The following is an 18,609-nucleotide window of genomic DNA, read 5'->3' as shown; positions in this document are numbered from 1 at the left end:
TTCAGCTGGTGTCAAGCGTGTGTGGCGGTAACCAGGTGAGGAGTACAAAGACAAGTGTGTCTTGCCTACAGTCAAGCATGGTGGTGGGAGTGTCATGGTCTGGGGCTGCATGAGTGCTGCCGGCACTGGGGAGCTACAGTTCATTGAGGGAACCATGAATACCAACATGTACTGTGACATACTGTGACATACTGAAGCAGAACATGATCCCCTCCCTTCGGAGACTGGGTATTCCAACATGATAGTGACAGTATTCCAACATGATAATGAATCCAAACACACCTCCAAGATGATCACTGCCTTGCTAAAGAAGCTGAGGGTAAAGGTGATGGACTGGCCAAGCATGTCTCCAGACCTAAACCCTATTGAAAATCTGTGGGGCATCCACAAACGGAAGGTGGAGGAGCACAAGGTCTCCAACATCCACCAGCTCCGTGATGTTGTCATGGAGGAGTGAAAGAGGACTCCAGTGGCAACCTGTGAAGTGAACTCCATGCCCAAGAGGGTTAAGGCAGTGCTGGAAAATAATGGTGGCCAGACAAAATATTGACACTTTGGGCCCAATTTGGACATTTTCACTTATGCCCCATACACACGAGCGGAATTTCCGTCTGAAAAATCTTGGATGGTTTTTCCGACGGAATTCCGCTCAAGCTTGCCTTGCATACACACGGTCACACAAAAGTTCTCTGAACTTTTGACCGTCAAGAACGCGGTGACATACAACACTACGACGAGCCGAGAAAATGAAGTTCAATGCTTCCGAGCATGTGTCGAATTGTTTACGAGCATGCGTATTTTTTTGCGGAATTTCCGTCAAGAACTTTTTCTGTCGGAAAAATAGAGAACCAGCTCTCAGTCTTTTGCTGGCGGAAATTCAGACAGAAAAAGTTGAATGGAGCATACACACGGTCGCAATATCCGACCAAAAGCACCCATCACACTTTTTTTGACGGAAATTCCGCTCGTGTGTACGGGGCATGAGGGGTGTACTCACTTTTGTTGCCAGGGGATTAGACATTAATGGCTGGGTGTTGAGTTATTTTGTGGGGGCAGAAAATTTACACTGTTATACAAGCTGTACACTCACTACTTTACATTGTAGCAAAGTGTCATTTCTTTAGTGTTGTCAGTTGAAAAGATATAATAAATATTTACAAAAATGTAAGGGGTGTACTCACTTTTGTGAGATACTGTATATAAATACTGCATTCAGTGTAGCCTATATTTACAGTGCATTTGGTGGTGTACTGTTTCTAATACACTTCAGGCAGTGTACACAGTATCTAATACAGTGTGTACAGTTTCTACTACACTTCTGGTGGTGTACACAGTATTCAATACAGTACAGCCGTTGTACAGTTTCTAATGCAGTGCAGGCGGTGTACACAGTTGCTAATACAGTGTGTACACAGTTTCTAATACACTTCTGGTGGTGTACACAGTATATAATACAGTGCAGCCATTGTACAGTTGCTAATACAGTGCAGGAGGTGTACACAGTATCTAATACAGTGTGTACAGTTTCTAATACACTTCAGTCGGTGTACACAGTATCTAATACAGTGTGTACAGTTTCTAATACACTTCTGATGGTGTACACAGTATACAATACAGTGCAGCCGTTGTACAGTGGCTAATAAAGTGCAGGTGGTGTACACAGTATCTAATACAGTGTGTACAGTTCCTACTACACTTCTGGTGGTGTACACAGTATACAATACAGTGCAGCCATTGTACAGTTGCTAATACAGTGCAGGCAGTGTACACAGTATCTAATACAGTGGGTACAGTTTCTACTACACTTTTGGTGGTGTACACAGTATACAATACAGTGCAGCCGTTGTACAGTGGCTAATAAAGTGCAGGCGGTGTACACAGTATCTAATACAGTGTGTACAGTTCCTACTACACTTCTGGTGGTGTACACAGTATACAATACAGTGCAGCCGTTGTACAGTTGCTAATACAGTGCAGGCAGTGCACACAGTATCTAATACAGTGGGTACAGTTTCTACTACACTTCTGGTGGTGTACACAGTATACAATACAGTGCAGCTGTTGTACAGTTGCTAATAAAGTGCAGGCGGTGTACACAGTATCTAATACAGTTTGTACAGTTTCTACTACACTTCTGGTGATGTACACAGTAGGCAATACAGTGCAGCCATTGTACACTTTCTAATACACATCAGGTTGTGTACACAGTATCTAATACAGTGTGGTGTTGCAAAACAAAAAATACATCATGTCCGGAAGGCCACCAAGGAGAGGCAGAGGCTCACAGGCCACTAAAAGAGGGCAAGCAGCCTCTGTGTCTACAGTCAACAGTGGTGGTCGTGGAAATGATGCATCCTCTGAAAAATAAAAAGAACCCTGCGCTATAGCTAAATTAAACAGTGAATGAGCTGCTCCCCTCAAAGTGCAAGGTGCTGACTTTGTGAAATGTGGGTTGTATAATATAAGAGGGCGCTTAAACAAAACAAGGTAAAAAGAAAACACAATATTTAAATAACGTGACAAATAAAGTACAAAAAATGCTTAATAGTACATATAAGGCACTAGCATCTTATTCCAAAAATACATAAAGTGCAAAGTGATAGCAAATGTCCCAATGGATTAAATAATAGGAGTGTCCATATAACACTTGAAGCAATTTGGATCTTTACACCATCACCACTGGAAACGATCATGGAAAAAGCAAGGGACACCCGGTGGATAAAGGTAAGTAGCCTACTTACCGAACCATCATGACCCCTTTAATTAAAAAGACAGGTCAGGTGGGCTTTGACAGATTTAGGAACTGTCGCCTGTACTGGTAGACACCAATGGGATAAGCCTGGGGACTCACTCTAATTCAGGATAGCTCAGAAAAAATGGAAAAAGCAGGACCATAGTATAATTTCGTTTTATTTAAAAAATATCAATAAAAACAGCAACCCAATTGGCTTCTTACTTTAAAAAGTGCCTTGTCTCGGCACTTTTGTTTAAGCGCCCTCTTATATTATACAACCCACATGGTGCATCCTCTGCAGGTGGCCGTGGGGTATGCTTGTCCTTTTTTGCTGCTGCTGGCCATGTTATTGAGCCACAACATGCAGAAGAGTTGGTGGAGTGAATAACAAAGCAGTCCTCATCCTCCTCATCCTCCGTCACCCAGTAGTTTGCCTTCCGATGCAGCTGCCAAAGCAGCCTATTTCACAAGCGCCTTGTCCACAGTCACTCCTTGCGTAGCCCCACCATCATGCACGGAGGAGTCCCCAGAATTATTCGACCACAGTGTCGGTTATATGCTGTTGGAGGATACGCAGCGATTTGAAGGCTCTGATGTTGGTTCACAGGTTGAGGAAGGGAGTAACGTGAGCCTAGAGAGAGGGGATGCTACAGAAGGACAAGAAACTGGCAGTCATGTTCCCCCAGCTGCATCATACTGCAAAGTTTGCTCCAGTGACGGGGAGGGAGGGGATGATGAGGTCACTGACTGTACTTCAGTGCCTGAGAGAAGAGAGGAGGAAAGTGAGGAGGAGGAGGAGGCACAACTCCAACGAGGCAGGATGTCCTCTAGGGGGCAGCCTAGGGGCAGCCACCCTATTGCATCACACCGCAGAGCTCCGCAGGTGCAGGGCGCTGCTGACTCCCCGCTGACTTTTAAAAGTTCCTTGGTGTGGGCCTTTTTCGACATGTGTGCAGCAGATCGCACTGTTGCTGTTTGCAACCTATGTCTGAAGCGCATAAAGCGTGGCCAGAACAGCAGCCGCTTGGGCACCACATGCTTGACCACACATATGACGACCTGCCATGCAGTCCGTTGGCATCAGCACTTGAAAGAACCACATCAAAGAAAAAGGTGGACTTCTCCTTGCTCCTCATCTGGGATCTCCAACCCTATTATACCTCCAGTCCTCTCAAAAATCTGCAGTGAGAGAAATGAAGGTGTAGCAATAGGTGTCCCAAGTACTTGCAGCCAATATGCTAGCAGTACACCACTAATTGATTTTAGTAGGCAAATTTCCCGACCCCAGTTGCTGAACCGTAAAAAGAAATTCGACTCCAGCCATCCACATGCTCAGCTTCTAAAAGCTAGCTTGGCCAAATTGCTAGCACTGCAACTGCTGCCTTTTCAGCTGTTAGACTCTGCCCCCTTTCATGAATTTGTGGAATGTGCTGTACCTCAGTGGCAGGTTCCAAAACGTCTTTCCATTTCTTTTCACGGAAGGCCATTCCGGCTCTCTACCGGCATGTGGAAGGCAATGTTTTGGCCTCTTTGGACAGGGCGGTCAGCAGTAAGGTTCATATTACCACTGACTCATGGTCCAGTAAGCATGGGCAGGGATGATACCTTTCCTTCACGGCGCGCTGGGTAACTCTGCTGGCAGCTGGGAAAGGATGCAGGACAGGGTTCAGTGTTGTTGGAGCTTGTTCCGCCACCATGTCTCCAAAATGCTAGTGGTGATTCTGCCACAGCTCTCTCCTCCACCCCCTCTTCTTCTTGCTCTATGGCCTCCTCTGCATATTTGTCCTCTGAACCAGCGGTGCTCCATAAGCGTTCAAGGGGCTACATAAGCAGTCAGGCTAAAAGGTGCCATGCGGTGCTTGAATTGGTCTGCCTAGGGGACAGGAGCCACATTGGGGCAGAGATTCTGTCAGCTCTGCAGGGGCAGGCTCAGAGGTGGTTGATGCCAAGCCAGCTTCAGCCAGGAATGGTTGAATGCGAGAATGGCACCAACCTTCTCTCCACCCTCTGACAAGGACACTTGACCCATGTTCCATGTTTGGCACACTTCCTGAATTTGGTGGTGCAGCGGTTCTTGAGCAGGTACCCAGGTCTACAAGATCTCCTGAGGCAGGCCATAAAAGTCTGTGGTCATTTCTGCCTGTCATACAATGCCAGTGCTTGGCTGGCTGACATTCAAAGAGAATGCAACCTACCCACCAACTGCCTCATTTGTGACATGCCCACCAGGTGGAACTCAACGTTGGCAATGCTGCACACACAACAGAGGGCCATCAATGAGTACCCGTGCGAGTATGGCACCAGGACGGGGTCAGGGGAGCTTGGCTTCTTTTTGCCACGCCAATGGCTACTGATCAAGGATGCATGCACTGTCCTGTCATTATTTGAGGAGGCCACAAGGATGGTGAGCTGTGACAATGCATGTATCAGTGACACTGTCCCTCTAGTCTTCCTGCTGGAGCACACGCTTCGTGGAATCATGGACAGGGCACTTGAGGCAGAACAGCGGGAGGAGGACTTCCATTCCTCTCAAGGCCCCCTTTATCCAGATAGCATTCCTGAGGACCCGCCAAACACACAGGAAGAAGAGGGGGAAGAGGACACTCAGCAGCAGTCTTCAAGGGATGGTTTTCAGTCCCCAGAAACCCAAGGCGTTGTACGTGGCTGGGAGGAGGTAGTTATGGATAATGTGATCCTTAGTGACCCAGAGGACTCAGAATTAAATGCCTCTGCAAACGTACGCTGCATGGCCTCCCTGATTAAGCAAAGCCTGGAAAAGGACCCTAGGATTCGTGGTATCAAGGAGAGGGATCATTACTGGCTGGCAACCCTTCTTGATCCACGTTACAAGGGTATGGTTGCAGAACTCATCCTGCCTTCGCAGAGGGAGCAGAGGATGAAACACTTTCAGAAGGCCTTGAAGAAAGGTTTGTGTAACGCATTTCCAGACCCTGGGAGGTTACCTTTTCTTGGTGCTGGACAACGTGTTGCTGAGGATTTGTTCAGTCAGAGGAAGAGCAATGGAGAAGGTCGCCGGTTGACCGATGCCTTTAAACAATTTTTCAGTCCTCAGCGCCAAGGTCTGATCAGTTCAAGCAACCATCGCCAGGGTCTGCATTATATGGGACAGGAATACTGATGGGCAAGAGCAGACTTGGAGACCTTTCCAACAGAGCATCCACTGGGCTACTGGTCTGTCCTGATTCCGGATCAAAGAGTGCGCCTGTCCATAGGCTCCATTGATAGGCTCACATTCATAAAAAATGATTTAGTCTTGGATCAGCAGCTATCAAGCACCTGATGCTGGTGTAACTGACTGAATTTGCTATGGATCTGGGATCCCTTGAAGACTGCCTATGATGACTATCCTATTCCTCTTCAATCTTGATGATGCTAGCTTCCAACAATATTTTTGGTTTAGGGCACAACCACCACCCCCCAAGGCCCAATTTTTCTGCCCATGTTTAACAGGGGCATGTAATTACAATTTTTGATATAATATTTGAACGCAGGGCCCGTTCCTGCACCCAACAAGAGTAACTGTGAGGGCTTACAGTGTTCTGGTGCCACCAAAACCGAAAGCCCAATTTTTCTGCTCCTGTTTAACAGGGGCATGTAATTACAATTTTTGATATAATATTTCACAGCAGGGTCCGTTCCTGCACCCAATAAGAGTAACTATGAGGGGTTACAGTGTTGTTGCACCACCACCACCCCCCAAGGCCCAATTTTTCTACCTCTGTTTAATAGGGACATGTAATTAAAATTTTTGATATAATATACAGCAGGGCCCGTTCCTGCGCCCAACAAGAGTAAATGTGATGGCTTACAGTGTTCTGGTACCACCAACACCTAAGGTACAGTTTTTCTGCAGAGTATATAGGGCAGGCTGTATAGTATATAAATTGATGTTCAGAGTATATAGTGCCTGGGGGACACCCACGCCATTGTTCTCAAAATTTTGGTGCGGGGTTCCCCTTAATATCCATACCAGACCTGAAGGGCCTGGTATGGATTTTGGGGGGGACATCCACGCCTTTTCTTTTGGTATTTTTATCTATATTGCCGGGATATGACAAAACATTACAGCCGCGAGCAGTTTTAAATGACATTTTTTCCTTTAGAAATTTCATTTTCCTGTGACACTGTTAAAAACATGGGAAAGATGCACTACTTTACAGGCATACTAAGGACACCCCCCAGGCACGATATTTAAAGGAATATTTCATTTTTATTGTTTCACTTTAAGCATTATTAAAATCACTGCTCCCGAAAAAACTTCAGTTTTTTTGCATTGATACATGTCCCCTGGGGCCAATGTGGAGCATCTGTTGGCTCAGCTGTGGGCTGAGGAGGCTGCCAGGGGAGCTGGATGGCTTCATGCACAACTAGCGCCGGTGCTGGGTGAGCAGGCCTCAGGTTCTGGTACAGGGGGGCAGGAGTCCTCGTGAGCTCGGAGGTACAGGCCTCCGGAGCGCTTCTCCCCGGACTCCTCCCCCAGAGCTCAGCGTCACGCCGGGAGTCCCGTTCGGACCCCTTCGGGACCAACCACAAAGCGTTCCGCTGTGCTCGTGGGTGGGGGTCCTGGGAGGAATCGCCCCCACAGACGGAGCTCGGTGGGCGGGTGCTCAGGGAACACCGGAGCAGCTTCATGGCCCGCCCGGCGGCAGGAGATGGAGCGTGCAGGCACCGCCCCTGGCGATGTGTCAGCGGGGGCGGAGCCTCAGCGGGGGAATCGTTCAGCTGGGCCGTCCACTGCAGCGGCCGGCAGCTCTACAAATACCAGTCGGCAGTACACCAATACCAGTTGAGCACTACACCGCGGAGGGAGGCAGGAAGGAAGACTACTGAGAGCCCCCCGGGACCGGGCAAGGCGGCGAAGAAATCTATGGGCGGATTCCGGCATGAGGAGGCGGGGCCATGAGGAAAGGTCAGAGGGCGAACTGTCAGTGTTGGAAGAGGAGCCCCAAGGACAGTCGGCGCCGATGGAGGTGGGGCCTTCGGCTGGTGGGACCCTTCCCAGGTAGCCTGGTAAGTCCATTTTAGACTTTTCTGGTTCTATACAGTCTGAGGGTGAAGAGGAGGTGGTTACTAGGGGTGGGCCTAGGTCACTGGGGGAGGGGACGGACACGCGGTCAGGTTTGCCCACGGGGTCCCCCCAGGCTAGTTCGGTCCCCGGTCACGTCGTTGCCGGGTCCGATATGGGGTTTCAGGGGCTCCTGGTGGGGTTGAAGGAACTAGTCAATCGGTTTGAACCGGGGACGAGCGCACAAGTCAGCCCGTCGGCGGCCTGGGTTTCGCAGGTGGGGGGCGGTGGCAACAGGGGCTCCCGGGTCTGGGGTGGCTCCCCCCACGGTGGCGGCGGCGCCTGCCGTTGTGGAGATTGTGGCGCTGGGGCAGGCTGCGCCGGCAGGTAGGACGGCGGCGGGGGACAAGGCTGGGACGGTGGGGGAGGCTGCTAGCAAATAAGAGGCCATTAGACTAGCCGACTCGGCAAAATGTGAAATATATGTGTGTTTTGAGGGGGTCCTATGAGCGCACGCGCACCTTAAACCGGAGGTCCAGGAGAAAATTTGGAAAGGTGAGTATGTGGAAATGTTGTCACTGCTGCCGCTGGAAAAGCGGTCATCATGTATGTGTTATCATGTATTACAGGCTCTGTAGATCCTCAGTTGTCATGTATTGTAGGCTCTGTAGATCCTCAGCTGTTATGTATTGTAGGCTCTGTAGATCCTCAATTGTCATGTATTGTAGGCTCTGTAGATCCACAAGTGGCAGGGCCGTTTTTAAGGCAGGGCAAAAGGGGCAGCTGCCCTGGGCCCTGTCATTGTTGTGGGGCCCAAAGTAGCTGCCTCATACTTGACAACTATCCTTGTTTAAATTCCCTCGTCCCTTGAGGTTTAAGTCCTGTGCTGTGTCCCGATATCTCAGTGTGAAGTGCTGTTACTAATGCTGCCCAGCTCTGCCCTATTGTTGTGTACAGATGACTCACCAACAGACCCTGTGTTTACATGTAAATTACCAGCATTCCTATGTAAATAGCGGTGGCATTCATATGTAAATAGCAGTGGTTTGCCGCATTGATATATTGATATTGATATAGATGATCATATCCACAGTAATTTCTAGCAACCAATCAACAAGCAGAAATCATGTGCTGTAACCTCTAACAACTAATCAGTGAACCGTAATGTGTGCTGTAACCTCTAGCAACCAGTCAGTGAGCGATAATGATACACTATAACCTCTGGCAACCAATCACAATAGCTGCCTGATCTGATTCAGTAAACTGATTTTGAGTCTAGCTGCTATTTATTGTATGTCTCAGAGCAGGTGGAGATCAAAACTGCATGGGTGGGGGCAAGAAAAGTTTTGCCCAGGGTCCAATCAATATTAAAGACGGCCCTGACAAGTGGTCATGTATTGTAGGCTCCTGTAGATCCACATGTGGTTGTGTATTGTAGGCTCTGTAGATCCTCAGTTGTTATGTATTGTAGGCTCTGTAGATCCACAAGTGGTCATGTATTTTAAGCTCCTATAGATCCTCAGCTGTAATATATTGTGTACTCTGTAGATCCTCAGCTGTAATATATTGTATACTCTGTAGATCCTCAGCTGTCATGTATTGTAGGCTTCTGTAGGCAGACACAAGGCAGAGCGGCTCTGTGGCGCAATGGATAGCGCATTGGACTTCTAGTGAGGATGAGTGAAGACATTCAAAGGTTGTGGGTTCGAGTCCCACCAGAGTCGACTTTTACTAAAACTTCTCATCATGTTCTCAGGAGTGAAATCATAAATCCTGACATGGCAAACTCACACCCGCTTTCTTCTGTATGTAGATCGGCCTGCTGTATGTAATAATGATGGATATAATTGTGTAATATGATCACATATCTGTGTATAACGTTCTATCCACAGACTGGCCTCACTGCTGCATCTGCTGCGGCTTCTATTACATGTGTTAAGTAGTGAAATCTGCTGCCTGTCCCTGTGTAGTCCTCTATCGATGAGAAGGATCGGATCCGATGTGTCCATACATTGCAGTGATCTGATCCCCCCTCTGATCACACTTCCACGTGTTACACTCACTCTGCTAAAACAAACTTTCAGTGACGTCACAGCCCTCTACTCGCTTGTGTGCACCACCGCCATCTAGTGGTGTCTGAGAAGAACCATTTATTTCCATATCATACAATCATAATGGGTCTCTGATCAGCAAAGGGGACATGATCTGACTTTACTAACCCTCTGTCTGCCACATGGCTACCAATGCAATGATGCCTGGGCATAGAAAAAAAAAAATAGAACTACAAGTGGGTCAGCACTAAGGTCCTCAGCCCCGGACCATCCTAAGCACCACTTAAGCCCCGGACCATTTGGCTGCCCAAAGACCAGAGCACTGTTTGCTGCGATTCAGCACTGCGTCACTTTACTGACAATTGCGCGGTTCTGCAATGTGGCTCCCAAACAAAATTGATGTCCTTTTTTCCCCACAAATAGAGCTTTCTTTTGGTGGTATTTGATCACCTCTGCGGTTTTTATTTTTTGCGCTATAAACAAAAAAATAGCATAAATTTTGAAAAAAACGCATCATTTTTACTTTTTGCTATAATAAATATCCCCAAAAATATATAAAAACACATTTTTTTTCCTCAGTTTAGGCCGATACGTATTCTTCTACTATTTTTGGAAAAAAAAATCGCAATAAGCGTTCATTGATTGGTTTGCGCAAAAGTTATAGCGTCTACAAAATAGGGGATAGTTTTATGGCATTTTTTTTTACTAGTAATGGCGGCGATCAGCGATTTTTATCGTGACTGCAACATTATGGCAGACAGATCGGACACTTTTGGCGCAATTTTGGGACCATTCATATTTACACAGCGATCAGTGCAATTAAAAATGCATTGATTACTGTGTAAATGTGACTGGAAGTGAAGGGGTTAACCACTAGGGGCAGTGAAGGGGTTAAGTGTGTCCTAGGGAGTGATTCTAACTGTGGGGGGGGGGGGGGCTATGTGCGACACAACACTGATCACCGCTCCCGATTACAGGGAGCAGTGATCAGTGTACTGTCACTAGGCAGAATGGGGAAATGCTTGTTTACATCATCATTTCCCTGTTCTTCCTCTCCGTGAGACAATCACGGGTATCCCGCGGCACGCGCGCACCCGCAAACCGCTTCTTAAAGGGCAACGTACAGGTACATTAATCTGCCTGCACGTGCCTTTCTGCGGACGTATATCGGCGTGAGCCGGTCGGCAAGCGGTTAAACCACAAAACGAAGGCAGACCTGAGCGCTTGCGATCGCAGGCAGAATTGCGGCAATTCACAAAAAGCTTTGCAAAACTGACAGATCGCACAGGTGGCTTTCATTTTCAATGGTACCTAAACACGGGTGCGGTTCTGCTATGAGATAAATCACGCTGCAGTCGCAACAAACAGCATTGGTGCAAAGCTTGTCGCCCAACAGAAGCTCCTGCTCCTTTTTTTTGCCGCGTGATTTATTTAAAATGAATGGCATCTGAACAAGCGTGGTGTGATTTGTCAGTTTTGCAGTGTGTTTTGGGATCGCAAGCAGAATCACAGAGATTCTGCCCACAATTGCAATCACCCAGGTCTGACTGCATGGAGTGTGCTTGGGCGGGTTTCTTGCAGGTCCTCTATTTTCCTATCATGCTCCAAAGACATGCTGGTAGGTTAATTGGCTCCTGTCCAAACCTGGCCCTGGAATGAGAGATAGGGGTCTTGGATTATAAGCTCCATGAGAGTAGGGACTGGTATACACCAATCAGAACGACCACCCACCATTACCCATCAAGGCATAAACTCCACTAGGCTATTAAAGGCTCGCTGTGGTCAGTGGCGTCTCCAGCTTTCAAATTTAGGGGGGGCACATGGGGGGACAGGGACAAAGTAGGGGGGCAACTATAAAATGCATATATATATATATATATATATATATATATATATATATATATATATATATATATATATATATATATATATCCTGGGGCCCTTTACTACGACCCCACAACGGGCCCTTTCACATGTTCTGCAGTGAGCTCCCTTCCTACTGTATTGGGGCCCCCCAGGGTGGCAGAAAACAAGAGATATATGTCACCAGCATACCAAGAAAATATAAGGATCCAAAGCAGTGGGAGAACTATCAGGGTTGCAAAGGTTGTCTTGCCTCCGGGCCCTGGTGTTCTGCCACTGTGAGGTTCCCCAGCCTCCCCTTGCTGTCCTGCCCCTGCTATTGACAGCTCTGGTCTGGCATCTCTTGGAATTTACAGGCTGGTCCTCCTGTCCTAAGGATGGGAGAAATCAGTCTGTTTTTTCAGTAACTGAAAGTCCTGGTGGAGTCCTTCCTGCAACTCGCTCTTCTCCCTGTCAATGAGGATGCAGGTGAAGGAGCAGATCAGGCGGCCGTGGTTGTGCGAGCGCTCGCATTATGCAGTGTCAGCGAGCAGGGGAGGGGGGGAGGAATCACCCGCAGGAGCTGACTGGGGACTCTCTCCCTCTTAGACATTGATTTTTTGTAAAAAAAAAAAAAAAAAAAAAAAAAATTTTTTTTTTTTGGGGGGGGGGGGGGGGGGGGGGCACATGGTGGGGCACAGCATAATGTTGGGGGGGGGTCAGGGCCCCCCCAGGGTCGCCATTGGCTGTGGTATCTGGCACTAAGCCATCAGTAGCAGTTCCTTTAAAGTGGCTCTATAGCAGCCCTCAAAATTTCCACTCCCCTGCTTGCATTTGGCGAGTGGAAATGAGCTGAGGGCGAGCGTGAAGCTGCATGGGATGAAGGAGGCCGGCGTGGTTGAATGGGATTCTCCTCCCAGCGATCTGCCAGGAGACTGAGGGGAAGGGAGAGGAAAAGGAGAGCGGCCGGATCACACACTCTCTTCTGTGACATAGCTTGAAATTGAAGTAGTGTGACATCTATAATAGGAGCCGGTCCAGGAGGCGGGACTTTGACAGCAGTCGGCATTTCAGATCCAAGCTATGACACAGAAGGAGATCCCCTCTCTGTGTGATCCGGTCAGCTCTCCTCTCCCTTCCCCTCCAGTTTCTTGGCCGATCACTGGGAGGAGAATCCACCCCTATGAGGCTGCATTGATGGGCACTGATAGGCTGCATTGATGGGCGCTGATAGGCTGCATTGCTGGGTACTGCTGAGGCTGTGTTGATAGGCATTGCTGGGCGCTGCCCCCCACTCTCTGCTCACATGATTTGATCAATGGCAGCAGGACCCAAAGGCTGAGTCCTCACTCAATCCATCGCTGTGCCTTTCTCTCCTCCTGCACTGCACTCACAGGACACAGAGGCAGCAGGAGGAGAGAAAGGCACAGCGATGGATTGAGTGAGGACTCAGGTAAGTATTTGGTGCGGGGCACACCACCACTGGACATTTCTTTACCTTAATGTAGGGAGTGCATTAAGGTTTGAAAACATTTTGCCTTTAGACACCTTGGGTAGGGATGAGCTTCGAGTTCGAGTCGAACTCATGTTCGACTCGAACATTGGCTGTTCGCAAGTTCACCGAACAGCGAACAATTTGGGGTGTTCGCGGCAAATTCGAATGCCGCGGAACACCCTTTAAAAGTCTATGGGAGAAATCAAAAGTGCTAATTTTAAAGGCTAATATGCAAGTTATTGTCATAAAAAGTGTTTGGGGACCTGGGTCCTGCCCCAGGGGACATGGATCAATGCAAAAAAAAGTTTTAAAAACGGCCGTTTTTTCAGGAGCAGTGATTTTAATAATGCTTAAAGTCAATCAATAAAAGTGTAATATCCCTTTAAATTTCGTACCTGGGGGGTGTCTATAGTGTGTCTGTAAAGGGGCGCATGTTTCCTGTGTTTAGAACAGTCTGACAGCAAAATGACATTTTGAAGGAAAAAACTCATTTAAAACTACCCGCGGCTATTGCATTGCCGACAATACACATAGAAGTTCATTGATAAAAACGGCATGGGAATTCCCCAAAGGGGAACCCCGAACCAAAATTAAAAAAAAAAAATGACGTGGGAGTCCCCCTAAATTCCATACCAGGCCCTTCAGGTCTGGTATGGATATTAAGGGGAACCCCGGCCAAAATTAAAAAAAAAAAATGAAGTGGGGTTCCCCCTAAATTCCATACCAGACCCTTCAGGTCTGGTATGGATTTTAAGGGGAACCCCGCGCCAAAAAAAAAAAAAAAACGGCGTGGGGTCCCCCCAAAAATCCATACCAGACCCTTATCCGAGCACGCAACCTGGCAGGCCGCAGGAAAAGAGGGGGGACGAGAGTGCGGCCCCCCCTCCCTCCTGAACCGTACCAGGCCACATGCCCTCAACATTGGGAGGGTGCTTTGGGGTAGCCCCCCAAAACACCTTGTCCCCATGTTGATGAGGACAAGGGCCTCATCCCCACAACCCTGGCCGGTGGTTGTGGGGGTCTGCGGGCGGGGGGCTTATCGGAATCTGGAAGCCCCCTTTAACAAGGTGACCCCCAGATCCCGGCCCCCCCCCCCCTGTGTGAAATGGTAAGGGGGTACATAAGTACCCCTACCATTTCACGAAAAAAGTGTCAAAAATGTTAAAAATGACAAGAGACAGTTTTTGACAATTCCTTTATTTAAATGCTTCTTCTTTCTTCTATCTTCCTTCATCTTCTGGTTCTTCTGGCTCTTCTGGTTCTTCCTCCGGCGTTCTCGTCCAGCATCTCCTCCGCGGCGTCTTCTATCTTCTTCTCCTCGGGCCGCTCCGCACCCATGGCATAGGGGGGAGGCTCCCGCTCTTCTCTTCTTCTTTTCTTCTCTTCTGTTCTTCTTCATTTTCTTCTCCGGGCCGCTCCGCAATCCATGCTGGCATGGAGGGAGGCTCCCGCTGTGTGACGGCGCTCCTCGTCTGACAGTTCTTAAATAACGGGGGGGGGGGGGGGGCCACCCGGTGACCCCGCCCCCCTCTGACGCACGGTGACTTGACGGGACTTCCCTGTGGCATTCCCCGTGACGTCACAGGGAAGTCCCGTCAAGTCACCGTGCGTCAGAGGGGGCGGGGTTCACCGGGTGGCCCCGCCCACCCGGTTATTTAAGAACTGTCAGACGAGGAGCGCCGTCACACAGCGGGAGCCTCCCTCCATGCCAGCATGGATTGCGGAGCGGCCCGGAGAAGAAAATGAAGAAGAACAGAAGAGAAGAAAAGAAGAAGAGAAGAGCGGGAGCCTCCCCCCTATGCCATGGGTGCGGAGCGGCCCGAGGAGAAGAAGATAGAAGACGCCGCGGAGGAGATGCTGGACGAGAACGCCGGAGGAAGAACCAGAAGAGCCAGAAGAACCAGAAGATGAAGGAAGATAGAAGAAAGAAGAAGCATTTAAATAAAGGAATTGTCAAAAACTGTCTCTTGTCATTTTTAACATTTTTGACACTTTTTTCGTGAAATGGTAGGGGTACTTATGTACCCCCTTACCATTTCACACGGGGGGGGGCCGGGATCTGGGGGTCACCTTGTTAAAGGGGGCTTCCAGATTCCGATAAGCCCCCCGCCCGCAGACCCCCACAACCACCGGCCAGGGTTGTGGGGATGAGGCCCTTGTCCTCATCAACATGGGGACAAGGTGTTTTGGGGGGCTACCCCAAAGCACCCTCCCAATGTTGAGGGCATGTGGCCTGGTACGGTTCAGGAGGGAGGGGGGCCGCACTCTCGTCCCCCCCTCTTTTCCTGCGGCCTGCCAGGTTGCGTGCTCGGATAAGGGTCTGGTATGGATTTTTGGGGGGACCCCACGCCGGTTTTTTTTTTTTTTTGGCGCGGGGTTCCCCTTAAAATCCATACCAGACCTGAAGGGTCTGGTATGGAATTTAGGGGGAACCCCACGTCATTTTTTTTTTTAATTTTGGCCGGGGTTCCCCTTAATATCCATACCAGACCTGAAGGGCCTGGTATGGAATTTAGGAGGACTCCCACGTCATATTTTTTTTAATTTTGGTTCGGGGTTCCCCTTTGGGGAATTCCCATGCCGTTTTTATCAATGAACTTCTATGTGTATTGTCGGCAATGCAATAGCCGCGGGTAGTTTTAAATGAGTTTTTTCCTTCAAAATGTCATTTTGCTGTCAGACTGTTCTAAACACAGGAAACATGCGCCCCTTTACAGGCATACTATAGACACCCCCCAGGTACGAAATTTAAAGGGATATTACACTTTTATTGTTTGACTTAAAGCATTATTAAAATCACTGCTCCTGAAAAAACGGCCGTTTTTAAAACTTTTTTTTGCATTGATCCATGTCCCCTGGGGCAGGACCCAGGTCCCCAAACACTTTTTATGACAATAACTTGCATATAAGCCTTTAAAATTAGCACTTTTGATTATTCATGTTCGTGTCCCATAGACTTTAACGGTGTTCGCGTGTTCGAACGAACTTTTTTCCTGTTCGCATGTTCTGGTGCGAACCGAACAGGGGGGTGTTCGGCTCATCCCTAACCTTGGGGGAGATTTACTAAAATTGGAGAGTGCAAAATCTGGGGCAGCTCTGCAAAGAAACCAATCAGCTTTTATTGTCAAAGCTTAACTGAACAAGCGTAGAAGTTAGAAGCTGACCAGATTCTGAGTGCTCCAGTTTTGGTAACTCTCCCCCTTTAAGTCCTGTAGGCAGTGCCTCAATGGATTAGACTTTTTTTTCCCAGAACATCCCACAGATGCTGAATTGGACTGAGAGCTGGAGAATTTGGAGGCCAAGTCAACACCTCAAACTCATTGTGTTCTACAAACCATTCTTGAATTCATCAGACCAGGCAACCTTCTTCCATTACTCCATGGTGCTGATGCTCATGTGCCCATTAGAAGTGCTTTTGGCTGTGGACACAGGTAATCATGGGCAACCTGACCATGAGCCAGCTTTCGCTCCACATGTGCATCAATGAGCCTGATGCCGGTTGACTGTTTTTCCTTCCTTGAACCACCTTTAGTAGGTCCTGACCACTGCAGGCCGAGAACATCCCACAAGAGCTGCAGTTTTGGATTTGCTCTGACCCAGTTGTCTAGCTCTTACAGTTTAGCCCTTTTCAAAGTTGCTAAGATCCTGACACTTGTCCATTTAATTCTGCTTTCAACACATCAAATTTAGGGACAACATGTTACTTGCTGCCTAATATATCCCACCCACTCAGATGCCCGCTACTTACCATGGACAGAGCAATCTTCCCTGCCATCTATTGTATTCTGACAGCGGCTGTATCTGAATGGATGCAGTCACGTTTGGGCTAACAATTTTCCACCTGGCTCTTTCACCTTTGTAGTAGACTTTTGTGAAGCTGGGCACCACCGACAGGGACACCCACAACTCAAATTTCAGTTAATTCAGCTGGAATCAGCTAACATTCAAACCACATATGCTAGCTTCAAAAGGAACAAAAAGTATATCTATAGCCAAACTGTTGCATTTTTGGATAGAACGTGTGTGTGTGTGTGTGTGTGGGGGGGGGGGGGGGGGGGGGGGTTAGAGCCTCTGCTTGTTTTTACTGCTATAGCTCATGAACCCCCTCTATTTTTCCAGGATAGTAATTGCAAATTGAACATCTTACTATTGTCACAAAATCAGAAAGGTTGCAATGGGGACACTTTCTCCTGTGACAATTTGGGGGGGGTGAATTTCCCTTCATTTGAAGACCGTGAAGTGATTCCCCTGATGACAATTGCAGAAAAAAATACAAAAAAAAAAAACCCTCACTCGATGGGTGATTTAACCAATCACTACCCTATGTATGCTGGATCAACTCAGCAAGACAACTTTGATGCTTTACACTGATTTAAGTTAAAGACCGCCAACCAACTTGTATTTCCTTTGACTAGGAATAGTGTACATAGTACCTTGGAAACAGATGGTCAGAGACAGCTATAATCAGCTTTATTCATGCCTTTCCGTGGCTCTTGAATGTGCAATGCTGGAAGACTATGCTTACTCTATATGAAATAATTGCAGTACAGTAAGGGTAGGACTCTAGGTAGTCAGATATATGAAAGGGTGTGTAGGTGGGTGGACAACATAGTCTCTTTTTAAGGGTAGAGATGGGTTTGCATGTGCATATTTATTGAATTGCATGAATTTTTAGCACTCAATACCCTTTTAAGAATTTAAATTTGGGTAGGAAGTGATGCTCTGGGTGGTGTACAGCCCTTCCTATTTCCTCTGTCTTTACAGTGCTGTAGACTGAGATGCTTGAGGGTACGTTCTCCGACTTCTATAACTACAGGCTGCATTTACACTGACCACCACAGGAGGCGCTGATGTAGAAAACAAAGCCAAATAATTATTTGAAATGTTACAGCCACAGCTGGATGGCAGCTAACTATTCACTGAATTTCTGCCTCTCCTTAGTGTGATAGACTGGGGGAAAAAAAGCAGTAATGCCAATAGGTAGCACCAAATGACAGGACTTGTGGGATAGTGGGGCCAAACGAAGAATACTTGAACATGGGTAGCAAATAAAAACTAAAAGCTTTTGCTTCTCTAGTACTGGAAGTAAATGGTAACACCCATAGGCGGGCACACCCTAAACATCCTGTGCGGTGCCGATTCCCCCTACTTCCTCTCTTCCCTCTGCACTGCTGCCTTTTTCCCTCCTCTCTTCACAGGAGTGGGGAAGGGGCTGGCAAATATTAAATTAAACGGCCCCTTCCTTTTCTGAATAAACACAGTGAGTGATCAGTACTGATCACTCCTGTCTTCGTTCTTAACTGATGCATAGTAAACTAGGTTTACTGCAGGCTGCAGAGAAAGGGACTGGGGAATCTCAGTCCTCAGTTTCTTTTGCTGTCTCAAAAGTGAGAAAAGTGAGATATCAGGGGTCTGTTTAGACCCCTTGATATTTCACCAAAGCCCCATAAACGGGGCTTCT

General features: G+C 47.9%; 1 non-coding gene across 1 annotated transcript; it reads left to right on the top strand.

Moving 5' to 3' along the window:
• The first annotated feature begins 9,393 nt into the window (after positions 1-9,393).
• On the top strand, positions 9,394-9,484 carry TRNAR-UCU (transfer RNA arginine (anticodon UCU)). Its single transcript is given in 2 exon segments — positions 9,394-9,430; positions 9,449-9,484. It is a non-coding gene; the product is annotated as a tRNA-Arg (tRNA).
• The last annotated feature ends 9,125 nt before the right edge of the window (positions 9,485-18,609 follow it).

This window comes from Aquarana catesbeiana, linkage group LG09, assembly GCF_042186555.1.
Source record: "Aquarana catesbeiana isolate 2022-GZ linkage group LG09, ASM4218655v1, whole genome shotgun sequence".
NCBI lineage: Eukaryota > Metazoa > Chordata > Amphibia > Anura > Ranidae > Aquarana > Aquarana catesbeiana.
Note: the sequence above shows the minus strand (reverse complement) of the source record. Positions and strands in the feature narration are given on the sequence as shown.